Source organism: Pelobates fuscus, chromosome 2 (genome assembly GCF_036172605.1).
Source record: "Pelobates fuscus isolate aPelFus1 chromosome 2, aPelFus1.pri, whole genome shotgun sequence".
NCBI classification, from domain to species: domain Eukaryota; kingdom Metazoa; phylum Chordata; class Amphibia; order Anura; family Pelobatidae; genus Pelobates; species Pelobates fuscus.
The window spans coordinates 370,631,691-370,646,453 of record NC_086318.1 but is presented as its reverse complement, the minus strand read 5'-3'; the positions used below and the strand labels follow the sequence as shown (position 1 = coordinate 370,646,453).

At 31.3% G+C, this 14,763-nt stretch overlaps 7 non-coding genes across 7 annotated transcripts; all 7 read left to right on the top strand.

Moving 5' to 3' along the window:
- Positions 1 to 1,133: 1,133 nt before the first annotated feature.
- LOC134591745 (U12 minor spliceosomal RNA) lies at positions 1,134 to 1,276 on the top strand. Its single transcript, XR_010088474.1, has one exon. It is a non-coding gene; the product is annotated as a U12 minor spliceosomal RNA (small nuclear RNA).
- A 1,849-nt stretch (positions 1,277 to 3,125) lies between these two features.
- Positions 3,126 to 3,268, top strand: LOC134591744 (U12 minor spliceosomal RNA). Its single transcript, XR_010088473.1, has one exon. It is a non-coding gene; the product is annotated as a U12 minor spliceosomal RNA (small nuclear RNA).
- A 1,852-nt stretch (positions 3,269 to 5,120) lies between these two features.
- LOC134591743 (U12 minor spliceosomal RNA) lies at positions 5,121 to 5,263 on the top strand. Its single transcript, XR_010088472.1, has one exon. It is a non-coding gene; the product is annotated as a U12 minor spliceosomal RNA (small nuclear RNA).
- Positions 5,264 to 7,112: 1,849 nt separating this feature from the next.
- Positions 7,113 to 7,255, top strand: LOC134591741 (U12 minor spliceosomal RNA). Its single transcript, XR_010088471.1, has one exon. It is a non-coding gene; the product is annotated as a U12 minor spliceosomal RNA (small nuclear RNA).
- A 1,851-nt stretch (positions 7,256 to 9,106) lies between these two features.
- On the top strand, positions 9,107 to 9,249 carry LOC134591740 (U12 minor spliceosomal RNA). The gene has a single exon (XR_010088469.1). It is a non-coding gene; the product is annotated as a U12 minor spliceosomal RNA (small nuclear RNA).
- Positions 9,250 to 11,098: 1,849 nt separating this feature from the next.
- On the top strand, positions 11,099 to 11,241 carry LOC134591739 (U12 minor spliceosomal RNA). Its single transcript, XR_010088468.1, has one exon. It is a non-coding gene; the product is annotated as a U12 minor spliceosomal RNA (small nuclear RNA).
- Positions 11,242 to 13,095: 1,854 nt separating this feature from the next.
- LOC134591787 (U12 minor spliceosomal RNA) lies at positions 13,096 to 13,238 on the top strand. Its single transcript, XR_010088511.1, has one exon. It is a non-coding gene; the product is annotated as a U12 minor spliceosomal RNA (small nuclear RNA).
- The last annotated feature ends 1,525 nt before the right edge of the window (positions 13,239 to 14,763 follow it).

Genomic DNA, 14,763 nt, shown 5'->3' with positions numbered 1-14,763 from the left:
GGAACAAATAAAGGCTTTTTCTTACTATAGAAAAAGCTGTTAAACAATAAGCAATAGAGCTATAATCACAATAGGACCTTGCATGTCAATAATATGCCTGGTTAATAGACAAGCATTAAGGTTAAAGTGACATCATAATTTAATATTCCATTTTCCAAAAAATCAGTTTTATTAAACCTTGATTTACATTGTAGATGATTACTGCAATATCTATCAAAATTTTTTCACAAAAATAGAAATGAAATGACATGACAGCAATTTCTAGAGTAAAATATTCTTAAATGTGAACTTAATCATTTGCATAAATAACAGAGTAGGCGTGGCTTAACATACTGATTTTTTTCAACAGAAAAGTTACCTTTTTCTTTGATTTTATTCCCAGGATCTCTTTTATTCTTTTTTTAAATTGATTTGTACGTATAACTATAACATACAACAATCAAGTCATAATATGACATACATTCCTTCTCTCAAAGAGAAAGAAAAGGAAAAACACAAGAACAAGCCAGAAAAAGATATAAATTATATGTAACAATTTTCCAACATAATGTATTATTTTTCTACAACTTTGTTTGTTCTGGTCAGGAGATCTATATGATATTGAATATTCATTTGCATAGTAAAAGTTTATTTCAATACTATATATGGTTTACATGTATATATCAATGTTGGTGTGTCCATGAATTCACTGAATCTTGGTTAGTGCCTAATGTTTGGAACTTAGACTAGTAATTTATTAGCTTTACATGACTAGTATGTCTATTACAATATTTTCCCTTTTTGATTCCCATTGTAAAATGAGTCCAGTTGTTACATGTAATTACACATTCCAGTCTAGTAAACTGCCCAGGTTTACCTACATCATCTAGTATTTACACTGCAATTAGAGGTTAAGGGTGGCTATATGGAAATTCAAGTTACTTTATATTTGTATATTGCATGTGCTTATTTCCTTACATATTAATTTAATTTCCGTTTGGAAAACAAAAATTAAATAGTTATATATCTCTTTTATTAGGAAATGGTTTGTTGGCCCAAATCCGTGTTAGTTTCATGAAAGTATTTCAGTATGTCACACCAATTTCACTAAGAGGTACCCCAGAAACCATGCAGCGCATGTGGCTTTGTCATGTATGCCTTAAACTAATGAGTAAGGAAAATAACAAGTTGGGGTAATGCCTAACTTCAATATTATGACCAATTTTTGTTTGGGTATAGGTTACCCATTGGAGGATCCACCTACTTTGTGGGACCTCTAGGTGCTGTGATCTGCCCTATCCTTGTGTCGTGTAAAAATTAGATTAGTGGGAACATTTTTGTATCCATATATTTTACATCATACTAGGACATGTGAGAAAAAAATATACTTAGAATAGCAATTTTGTATAGGCCTATTTAATTGGCTACTTTCCTGCTCCTTTCTAAAATGATATTGTGTTGCCAATTCCAACCTGTCAGTGCAGCATGATGATTCATGAGCCCAAGAGACTAAGCAAAAAGCAATGTATACGAATGCGTATAGTGAGTGTTCAGGAGTTTACTAATAGTGCCAATACATTTTCATGCTATTGATAGCGTTTGGGCATTTGGCGGTTTGGGAGTTATTTCAGGAGTTTGTGGCGTAAAATCAGGGAAATAGAACATTGTTCAATGCCATGTTGTGATCAATGTACGAAATTTGAAATTAATGGTTTGACTTTGTTAATTTAAGGCTATTCGGTATTGAGGGAACTGATTTTTATGTTAAATTCATCTGGTTCAATTAAATCGCGCCAAATGAATGAATTTCCATCGAAAATGAATGGAAAAATGGACAGATTTCTCTTCTGACAAAACCAATTTTTTCCGTACAAATGCATTCATACGAAACAAAAATTTCGGAGGTGCCCAAATCTAGTTGACAACTATGTGAACTGAAACATCCAAGCAATTAAAGCAATGTACAGAAAAAGATATGGAAAGTAAAATTGTAAAATATCTCTTCTATTTTTGGAACAAATAAAGGCTTTTTCTTACAATAGAAAAAGCTGTTAAACAATAAGCAATAGAGCTATAATCACAACAGGAGCTTGCATGTCCATAATATGCCTGGTTAATAGACAAGCATTAAGGTTAAAGTGACATCATAATTTAATATTCCATTTTCCAAAAAATCAGTTTTATTAAACCTTGATTTACATGTTAGATGATTACTGCAATATTTATCAAAATTTTTTACAAAAATAGAATTGAAATGACATGACAGCAATTTCTAGAGTAAAATATTCTTAAATGTGAACTTAATCATTTGCATAAATAACAGAGTAGGCGTGGCTTAACATACTGATTTTTTTCAACAGAAAAGTTACCTTTTTCTTTGATTTTATTCCCAGGATCTCTTTTATTCTTTTTTTAAATTGATTTGTACGTATAACTATAACATACAACAATCAAGTCATAAAATGACATACATTCCTTCTCTCAAAGAGAAAGAAAAGGAAAAACACAAGAACAAGCCAGAAAAAGATATAAATTATATGTAACAATTTTCCAACATAATGTATTATTTTTCTACAACTTTGTTTGTTCTGGTCAGGAGATCTATATGATATTGAATATTCATTTGCATAGTAAAAGTTTATTTCAATACTATATATGGTTTACATATATATATATCAATGTTGGTGTGTCCATGAATTCACTGAATCTTGGTTAGTGCCTAATGTTTGGAACTTAGACTAGTAATTTATTAGCTTTACATGACTAATATGTCTATTACAATATTTTCCCTTTTTGATTCCCATTGTAAAATGAGTCCAGTTGTTACATGTAATTACACATTCCAGTCTAGTAAACTGCCCAGGTTTACCTACATCATCTAGTATTTACACTGCAATTAGAGGTTAAGGGTGGCTATATGGAAATTCAAGTTACTTTATATTTGTATATTGCATGTGCTTATTTCCTTACATATTAATTTAATTTCCGTTTGGAAAACAAAAATTAAATAGCTATATATCTCTTTTATTAGGAAATGGTTTGTTGGCCCAAATCCGTGTTAGTTTCATGAAAGTATTTCAGTATGTCACACCAATTTCACTAAGAGGTACCCCAGAAACCATGCAGCGCATGTGGCTTTGTCATGTATGCCTTAAACTAATGAGTAAGGAAAATAACAAGTTGGGGTAATGCCTAACTTCAATATTATGACCAATTTTTGTTTGGGTATAGGTTACCCATTGGAGGATCCACCTACTTTGTGGGACCTCTAGGTGCTGTGATCTGCCCTATCCTTGTGTCGTGTAAAAATTAGATTAGTGGGATCATTTTTGTATCCATATATTTTACATCATACTAGGACATGTGAGAAAAAAATATACTTCGAATAGCAATTTTGTATAGGCCTATTTAATTGGCTACTTTCCTGCTCCTTTTTAAAATGATATTGTGTTGCCAATTCCAACCTGTCAGTGCAGCATGATGATTCATGAGCCCAAGAGACTAAGCAAAAAGCAATGTATACGAATGCGTATAGTGAGTGTTCGGGAGTTTACTAATAGTGCCAATACATTTTCATGCTATTGATAGCGTTTGGGCATTTGGCGGTTTGGGAGTTATTTCAGGAGTTTGTGGCGTAAAATCAGGGAAATAGAACATTAGTCAATGCCATGTTGTGATCAATGTACGAAATTTGAAATTAATGGTTTGACTTTGTTAATTTAAGGCTATTCGGTATTGAGGGAACTGATTTTTAAGTTAAATTCATCTGGTTCAATTAAATCGCGCCTAATGAATGAATGAATTTCCATCGAAAATGAATGTAAAAATGGACAGATTTCTCTTCTGACAAAACCAATTTTTTCCGTACAAATGCATTCATACGAAACAAAAATTTCGGAGGTGCCCAAATCTAGTTGACAACTATTTGAACAAAAACATCCATGCAATTAAAGCAATGTACAGAAAATGATATGGAAAGTAAAATTGTAAAATATCTATTCTATTTTTGGAACAAATAAAGGCTTTTTCTTACTATAGAAAAAGCTGTTAAACAATAAGCAATAGAGCTATAATCACAATAGGACCTTGCATGTCAATAATATGCCTGGTTAATAGACAAGCATTAAGGTTAAAGTGACATCATAATTTAATATTCCATTTTCCAAAAAATCAGTTTTATTAAACCTTGATTTACATTGTAGATGATTACTGCAATATCTATCAAAATTTTTTTACAAAAATAGAAATGAAATGACATGACAGCAATTTCTAGAGTAAAATATTCTTAAATGTGAACTTAATCATTTGCATAAATAACAGAGTAGGCGTGGCTTAACATACTGATTTTTTTCAACAGAAAAGTTACCTTTTTCTTTGATTTTATTCCCAGGATCTCTTTTATTCTTTTTTTAAATTGATTTGTACGTATAACTATAACATACAACAATCAAGTCATAATATGACATACATTCCTTCTCTCAAAGAGAAAGAAAAGGAAAAACACAAGAACAAGCCAGAAAAAGATATAAATTATATGTAACAATTTTCCAACATAATGTATTATTTTTCTACAACTTTGTTTGTTCTGGTCAGGAGATCTATATGATATTGAATATTCATTTGCATAGTAAAAGTTTATTTCAATACTATATATGGTTTACATGTATATATCAATGTTGGTGTGTCCATGAATTCACTGAATCTTGGTTAGTGCCTAATGTTTGGAACTTAGACTAGTAATTTATTAGCTTTACATGACTAGTATGTCTATTACAATATTTTCCCTTTTTGATTCCCATTGTAAAATGAGTCCAGTTGTTACATGTAATTACACATTCCAGTCTAGTAAACTGCCCAGGTTTACCTACATCATCTAGTATTTACACTGCAATTAGAGGTTAAGGGTGGCTATATGGAAATTCAAGTTACTTTATATTTGTATATTGCATGTGCTTATTTCCTTACATATTAATTTAATTTCCGTTTGGAAAACAAAAATTAAATAGTTATATATCTCTTTTATTAGGAAATGGTTTGTTGGCCCAAATCCGTGTTAGTTTCATGAAAGTATTTCAGTATGTCACACCAATTTCACTAAGAGGTACCCCAGAAACCATGCAGCGCATGTGGCTTTGTCATGTATGCCTTAAACTAATGAGTAAGGAAAATAACAAGTTGGGGTAATGCCTAACTTCAATATTATGACCAATTTTTGTTTGGGTATAGGTTACCCATTGGAGGATCCACCTACTTTGTGGGACCTCTAGGTGCTGTGATCTGCCCTATCCTTGTGTCGTGTAAAAATTAGATTAGTGGGAACATTTTTGTATCCATATATTTTACATCATACTAGGACATGTGAGAAAAAAATATACTTAGAATAGCAATTTTGTATAGGCCTATTTAATTGGCTACTTTCCTGCTCCTTTCTAAAATGATATTGTGTTGCCAATTCCAACCTGTCAGTGCAGCATGATGATTCATGAGCCCAAGAGACTAAGCAAAAAGCAATGTATACGAATGCGTATAGTGAGTGTTCAGGAGTTTACTAATAGTGCCAATACATTTTCATGCTATTGATAGCGTTTGGGCATTTGGCGGTTTGGGAGTTATTTCAGGAGTTTGTGGCGTAAAATCAGGGAAATAGAACATTGTTCAATGCCATGTTGTGATCAATGTACGAAATTTGAAATTAATGGTTTGACTTTGTTAATTTAAGGCTATTCGGTATTGAGGGAACTGATTTTTATGTTAAATTCATCTGGTTCAATTAAATCGCGCCAAATGAATGAATTTCCATCGAAAATGAATGGAAAAATGGACAGATTTCTCTTCTGACAAAACCAATTTTTTCCGTACAAATGCATTCATACGAAACAAAAATTTCGGAGGTGCCCAAATCTAGTTGACAACTATGTGAACTGAAACATCCAAGCAATTAAAGCAATGTACAGAAAAAGATATGGAAAGTAAAATTGTAAAATATCTCTTCTATTTTTGGAACAAATAAAGGCTTTTTCTTACAATAGAAAAAGCTGTTAAACAATAAGCAATAGAGCTATAATCACAACAGGAGCTTGCATGTCCATAATATGCCTGGTTAATAGACAAGCATTAAGGTTAAAGTGACATCATAATTTAATATTCCATTTTCCAAAAAATCAGTTTTATTAAACCTTGATTTACATGTTAGATGATTACTGCAATATTTATCAAAATTTTTTACAAAAATAGAATTGAAATGACATGACAGCAATTTCTAGAGTAAAATATTCTTAAATGTGAACTTAATCATTTGCATAAATAACAGAGTAGGCGTGGCTTAACATACTGATTTTTTTCAACAGAAAAGTTACCTTTTTCTTTGATTTTATTCCCAGGATCTCTTTTATTCTTTTTTTAAATTGATTTGTACGTATAACTATAACATACAACAATCAAGTCATAAAATGACATACATTCCTTCTCTCAAAGAGAAAGAAAAGGAAAAACACAAGAACAAGCCAGAAAAAGATATAAATTATATGTAACAATTTTCCAACATAATGTATTATTTTTCTACAACTTTGTTTGTTCTGGTCAGGAGATCTATATGATATTGAATATTCATTTGCATAGTAAAAGTTTATTTCAATACTATATATGGTTTACATATATATATATCAATGTTGGTGTGTCCATGAATTCACTGAATCTTGGTTAGTGCCTAATGTTTGGAACTTAGACTAGTAATTTATTAGCTTTACATGACTAATATGTCTATTACAATATTTTCCCTTTTTGATTCCCATTGTAAAATGAGTCCAGTTGTTACATGTAATTACACATTCCAGTCTAGTAAACTGCCCAGGTTTACCTACATCATCTAGTATTTACACTGCAATTAGAGGTTAAGGGTGGCTATATGGAAATTCAAGTTACTTTATATTTGTATATTGCATGTGCTTATTTCCTTACATATTAATTTAATTTCCGTTTGGAAAACAAAAATTAAATAGCTATATATCTCTTTTATTAGGAAATGGTTTGTTGGCCCAAATCCGTGTTAGTTTCATGAAAGTATTTCAGTATGTCACACCAATTTCACTAAGAGGTACCCCAGAAACCATGCAGCGCATGTGGCTTTGTCATGTATGCCTTAAACTAATGAGTAAGGAAAATAACAAGTTGGGGTAATGCCTAACTTCAATATTATGACCAATTTTTGTTTGGGTATAGGTTACCCATTGGAGGATCCACCTACTTTGTGGGACCTCTAGGTGCTGTGATCTGCCCTATCCTTGTGTCGTGTAAAAATTAGATTAGTGGGATCATTTTTGTATCCATATATTTTACATCATACTAGGACATGTGAGAAAAAAATATACTTCGAATAGCAATTTTGTATAGGCCTATTTAATTGGCTACTTTCCTGCTCCTTTTTAAAATGATATTGTGTTGCCAATTCCAACCTGTCAGTGCAGCATGATGATTCATGAGCCCAAGAGACTAAGCAAAAAGCAATGTATACGAATGCGTATAGTGAGTGTTCGGGAGTTTACTAATAGTGCCAATACATTTTCATGCTATTGATAGCGTTTGGGCATTTGGCGGTTTGGGAGTTATTTCAGGAGTTTGTGGCGTAAAATCAGGGAAATAGAACATTAGTCAATGCCATGTTGTGATCAATGTACGAAATTTGAAATTAATGGTTTGACTTTGTTAATTTAAGGCTATTCGGTATTGAGGGAACTGATTTTTAAGTTAAATTCATCTGGTTCAATTAAATCGCGCCTAATGAATGAATGAATTTCCATCGAAAATGAATGTAAAAATGGACAGATTTCTCTTCTGACAAAACCAATTTTTTCCGTACAAATGCATTCATACGAAACAAAAATTTCGGAGGTGCCCAAATCTAGTTGACAACTATTTGAACAAAAACATCCATGCAATTAAAGCAATGTACAGAAAATGATATGGAAAGTAAAATTGTAAAATATCTATTCTATTTTTGGAACAAATAAAGGCTTTTTCTTACTATAGAAAAAGCTGTTAAACAATAAGCAATAGAGCTATAATCACAATAGGACCTTGCATGTCAATAATATGCCTGGTTAATAGACAAGCATTAAGGTTAAAGTGACATCATAATTTAATATTCCATTTTCCAAAAAATCAGTTTTATTAAACCTTGATTTACATTGTAGATGATTACTGTAATATCTATCAAAATTTTTTACAAAAATAGAAATGAAATGACATGACAGCAATTTCTAGAGTAAAATATTCTTAAATGTGAACTTAATCATTTGCATAAATAACAGAGTAGGCGTGGCTTAACATACTGATTTTTTTCAACAGAAAAGTTACCTTTTTCTTTGATTTTATTCCCAGGATCTCTTTTATTCTTTTTTTAAATTGATTTGTACGTATAACTATAACATACAACAATCAAGTCATAATATGACATACATTCCTTCTCTCAAAGAGAAAGAAAAGGAAAAACACAAGAACAAGCCAGAAAAAGATATAAATTATATGTAACAATTTTCCAACATAATGTATTATTTTTCTACAACTTTGTTTGTTCTGGTCAGGAGATCTATATGATATTGAATATTCATTTGCATAGTAAAAGTTTATTTCAATACTATATATGGTTTACATGTATATATCAATGTTGGTGTGTCCATGAATTCACTGAATCTTGGTTAGTGCCTAATGTTTGGAACTTAGACTAGTAATTTATTAGCTTTACATGACTAGTATGTCTATTACAATATTTTCCCTTTTTGATTCCCATTGTAAAATGAGTCCAGTTGTTACATGTAATTACACATTCCAGTCTAGTAAACTGCCCAGGTTTACCTACATCATCTAGTATTTACACTGCAATTAGAGGTTAAGGGTGGCTATATGGAAATTCAAGTTACTTTATATTTGTATATTGCATGTGCTTATTTCCTTACATATTAATTTAATTTCCGTTTGGAAAACAAAAATTAAATAGTTATATATCTCTTTTATTAGGAAATGGTTTGTTGGCCCAAATCCGTGTTAGTTTCATGAAAGTATTTCAGTATGTCACACCAATTTCACTAAGAGGTACCCCAGAAACCATGCAGCGCATGTGGCTTTGTCATGTATGCCTTAAACTAATGAGTAAGGAAAATAACAAGTTGGGGTAATGCCTAACTTCAATATTATGACCAATTTTTGTTTGGGTATAGGTTACCCATTGGAGGATCCACCTACTTTGTGGGACCTCTAGGTGCTGTGATCTGCCCTATCCTTGTGTCGTGTAAAAATTAGATTAGTGGGAACATTTTTGTATCCATATATTTTACATCATACTAGGACATGTGAGAAAAAAATATACTTAGAATAGCAATTTTGTATAGGCCTATTTAATTGGCTACTTTCCTGCTCCTTTCTAAAATGATATTGTGTTGCCAATTCCAACCTGTCAGTGCAGCATGATGATTCATGAGCCCAAGAGACTAAGCAAAAAGCAATGTATACGAATGCGTATAGTGAGTGTTCGGGAGTTTACTAATAGTGCCAATACATTTTCATGCTATTGATAGCGTTTGGGCATTTGGCGGTTTGGGAGTTATTTCAGGAGTTTGTGGCGTAAAATCAGGGAAATAGAACATTGTTCAATGCCATGTTGTGATCAATGTACGAAATTTGAAATTAATGGTTTGACTTTGTTAATTTAAGGCTATTCGGTATTGAGGGAACTGATTTTTATGTTAAATTCATCTGGTTCAATTAAATCGCGCCAAATGAATGAATTTCCATCGAAAATGAATGGAAAAATGGACAGATTTCTCTTCTGACAAAACCAATTTTTTCCGTACAAATGCATTCATACGAAACAAAAATTTCGGAGGTGCCCAAATCTAGTTGACAACTATGTGAACTGAAACATCCAAGCAATTAAAGCAATGTACAGAAAAAGATATGGAAAGTAAAATTGTAAAATATCTCTTCTATTTTTGGAACAAATAAAGGCTTTTTCTTACAATAGAAAAAGCTGTTAAACAATAAGCAATAGAGCTATAATCACAACAGGAGCTTGCATGTCCATAATATGCCTGGTTAATAGACAAGCATTAAGGTTAAAGTGACATCATAATTTAATATTCCATTTTCCAAAAAATCAGTTTTATTAAACCTTGATTTACATGTTAGATGATTACTGCAATATTTATCAAAATTTTTTACAAAAATAGAATTGAAATGACATGACAGCAATTTTTAGAGTAAAATATTCTTAAATGTGAACTTAATCATTTGCATAAATAACAGAGTAGGCGTGGCTTAACATACTGATTTTTTTCAACAGAAAAGTTACCTTTTTCTTTGATTTTATTCCCAGGATCTCTTTTATTCTTTTTTTAAATTGATTTGTACGTATAACTATAACATACAACAATCAAGTCATAAAATGACATACATTCCTTCTCTCAAAGAGAAAGAAAAGGAAAAACACAAGAACAAGCCAGAAAAAGATATAAATTATATGTAACAATTTTCCAACATAATGTATTATTTTTCTACAACTTTGTTTGTTCTGGTCAGGAGATCTATAGGATATTGAATATTCATTTGCATAGTAAAAGTTTATTTCAATACTATATATGGTTTACATATATATATATCAATGTTGGTGTGTCCATGAATTCACTGAATCTTGGTTAGTGCCTAATGTTTGGAACTTAGACTAGTAATTTATTAGCTTTACATGACTAATATGTCTATTACAATATTTTCCCTTTTTGATTCCCATTGTAAAATGAGTCCAGTTGTTACATGTAATTACACATTCCAGTCTAGTAAACTGCCCAGGTTTACCTACATCATCTAGTATTTACACTGCAATTAGAGGTTAAGGGTGGCTATATGGAAATTCAAGTTACTTTATATTTGTATATTGCATGTGCTTATTTCCTTACATATTAATTTAATTTCCGTTTGGAAAACAAAAATTAAATAGCTATATATCTCTTTTATTAGGAAATGGTTTGTTGGCCCAAATCCGTGTTAGTTTCATGAAAGTATTTCAGTATGTCACACCAATTTCACTAAGAGGTACCCCAGAAACCATGCAGCGCATGTGGCTTTGTCATGTATGCCTTAAACTAATGAGTAAGGAAAATAACAAGTTGGGGTAATGCCTAACTTCAATATTATGACCAATTTTTGTTTGGGTATAGGTTACCCATTGGAGGATCCACCTACTTTGTGGGACCTCTAGGTGCTGTGATCTGCCCTATCCTTGTGTCGTGTAAAAATTAGATTAGTGGGATCATTTTTGTATCCATATATTTTACATCATACTAGGACATGTGAGAAAAAAATATACTTCGAATAGCAATTTTGTATAGGCCTATTTAATTGGCTACTTTCCTGCTCCTTTTTAAAATGATATTGTGTTGCCAATTCCAACCTGTCAGTGCAGCATGATGATTCATGAGCCCAAGAGACTAAGCAAAAAGCAATGTATACGAATGCGTATAGTGAGTGTTCGGGAGTTTACTAATAGTGCCAATACATTTTCATGCTATTGATAGCGTTTGGGCATTTGGCGGTTTGGGAGTTATTTCAGGAGTTTGTGGCGTAAAATCAGGGAAATAGAACATTGTTCAATGCCATGTTGTGATCAATGTACGAAATTTGAAATTAATGGTTTGACTTTGTTAATTTAAGGCTATTCGGTATTGAGGGAACTGATTTTTATGTTAAATTCATCTGGTTCATTTAAATCGCGCCTAATGAATGAATGAATTTCCATCGAAAATGAATGGAAAAATGGACAGATTTCTCTTCTGACAAAACCAATTTTTTTCCGTACAAATGCATTCATACGAAACAAAAATTTCGGAGGTGCCCAAATCTAGTTGACAACTATTTGAACCGAAACATCCATGCAATTAAAGCAATGTACAGAAAATGATATGGAAAGTAAAATTGTAAAATATCTATTCTATTTTTGGAACAAATAAATGCTTTTTCTTACAATAGAAAAAGCTGTTAAACAATAAGCAATAGAGCTATAATCACAACAGGACCTTGCATGTCAATAATATGCCTGGTTAATAGACAAGCATTAAGGTTAAAGTGACATCATAATTTAATATTCCATTTTCCAAAAAATCAGTTTTATTAAACCTTGATTTACATTGTAGATGATTACTGCAATATCTATCAAAATTTTTTACAAAAATAGAATTGAAATGACATGACAGCAATTTCTAGAGTAAAATATTCTTAAATGTGAACTAAATAATTTGCATAAATAACAGAGTAGGCGTGGCTTAACATACTGATTTTTTTCAACAGAAAAGTTACCTTTTTCTTTGATTTTATTCCCAGGATCTCTTTTATTCTTTTTTTAAATTGATTTGTACGTATAACTATAACATACAACAATCAAGTCATAAAATTACATACATTCCTTCTCTCAAAGAGAAAGAAAAGGAAAAACACAAGAACAAGCCAGAAAAAGATATAAATTATATGTAACAATTTTCCAACATAATGTATTATTTTTCTACAACTTTGTTTGTTCTGGTCAGGAGATCTATATGATAGTGAATATTCATTTGCATAGTAAAAGTTTATTTCAATACTATATATGGTTTACATATATATATATCAATGTTGGTATGTCCATGAATTCACTGAATCTTGGTTAGTGCCTAATGTTTGGAACTTAGACTAGTAATTTATTAGCTTTACATGACTAATATGTCTATTACAATATTTTCCCTTTTTGATTCCCATTGTAAAATGAGTCCAGTTGTTACATGTAATTACACATTCCAGTCTAGTAAACTGCCCAGGTCTACCTACATCATCTAGTATTTACACTGCAATTAGAGGTTAAGGGTGGCTATATGGAAATTCAAGTTACTTTATATTTGTATATTGCATGTGCCTATTTCCTTACATATTAATTTAATTTCCGTTTGGAAAACAAAAATTAAATAGCTATATATCTCTTTTATTAGGAAATGGTTTGTTGGCCCAAATCCGTGTTAGTTTCATGAAAGTATTTCAGTATGTCACACCAATTTCACTAAGAGGTACCCCAGAAACCATGCAGCGCATGTGGCTTTGTCATGTATGCCTTAAACTAATGAGTAAGGAAAATAACAAGTTGGGGTAATGCCAAACTTCAATATTATGACCAATTTTTGTTTGGGTATAGGTTACTCTTTGGAGGATCCACCTACTTTGTGGGACCTTTAGGTGCTGTGATCTGCCCTATCCTTGTGTCGTGTAAAAATTAGATTAGTGGGAACCTTTTTGTATCCATATATTTTACATCATACTAGGACATGTGAGAAATAAAAATATACTTAGAATAGCAATTTTGTATAGGCCTATTTAATTGGCTACTTTCCTACTCCTTTCTAAAATGATATTGTGTTGCCAATTCCAACCTGTCAGTGCAGCATGATGGTTCATGAGCCCAAGAGACTAAGCAAAAAGTAATGCGTACGAATGCGTATAGTGAGTGTTCGGGAGTTTACTAATAGTGCCAATACATTTTGATGCTATTGATAGCGTTTGGGCATTTGGCGGTTTGGGAGTTATTTCAGGAGTTTGTGGCGTAAAATCAGGGAAATAGAACATTGTTCAATGCCATGTTGTGATCAATGTACGAAATTTGAAATTAATGGTTTGACTTTGTTAATTTAAGGCTATTCGGTATTGAGGGAACTGATTTTTATGTTAAATTCATCTGGTTCAATTAAATCGCGCATAATGAATGAATGAATTTCCATCGAAAATGAATGTAAAAATGGACAGATTTCTCTTCTGACAAAACCAATTTTTTTCCGTACAAATGCATTCATACGAAACAAAAATTTCGGAGGTGCCCAAATCTAGTTGACAACTATTTGAACCGAAACATCCATGCAATTAAAGCAATGTACAGAAAATGATATGGAAAGTAAAATTGTAAAATATCTATTCTATTTTTGGAACAAATAAAGGCTTTTTCTTACTATAGAAAAAGCTGTTAAACAATAAGCAATAGAGCTATAATCACAACAGAACCTTGCATGTCAATAATATGCCTGGTTAATAGACAAGCATTAAGGTTAAAGTGACATCATAATTTAATATTCCATTTTCCAAAAAATCAGTTTTATTAAACCTTGATTTACATTGTAGATGATTACTGCAATATCTATCAAATTTGTTTACAAAAATAGAATTGAAATGACATGACAGCAATTTCTAGAGTAAAATATTCTTAAATGTGAACTTAATCATTTGCATAAATAACAGAGTAGGCGTGGCTTAACATACTGATTTTTTTCAACAGAAAAGTTACCTTTTTCTTTGATTTTATTCCCAGGATCTCTTTTATTCTTTTTTTAAATTGATTTGTACGTATAACTTTAACATACAACAATCAAGTCATAAAATGACATACATTCCTTCTCTCAAAGAGAAAGAAAAGGAAAAACACAAGAACAAGCCAGAAAAAGATATAAATTATATGTAACAATTTTCCAACATAATGTATTATTTTTCTACAACTTTGTTTGTTCTGGTCAGGAGATCTATATGATAGTGAATATTCATTTGCATAGTAAAAGTTTATTTCAATACTATATATGGTTTACATATATATATCAATGTTGGTATGTCCATGAATTCACTGAATCTTGGTTAGTGCCTAATGTTTGGAACTTAGACTAGTAATTTATTAGCTTTACATGACTAATATGTCTATTACAATATTTTCCCTTTTTGATTCCCATTGTAAAATGAGTC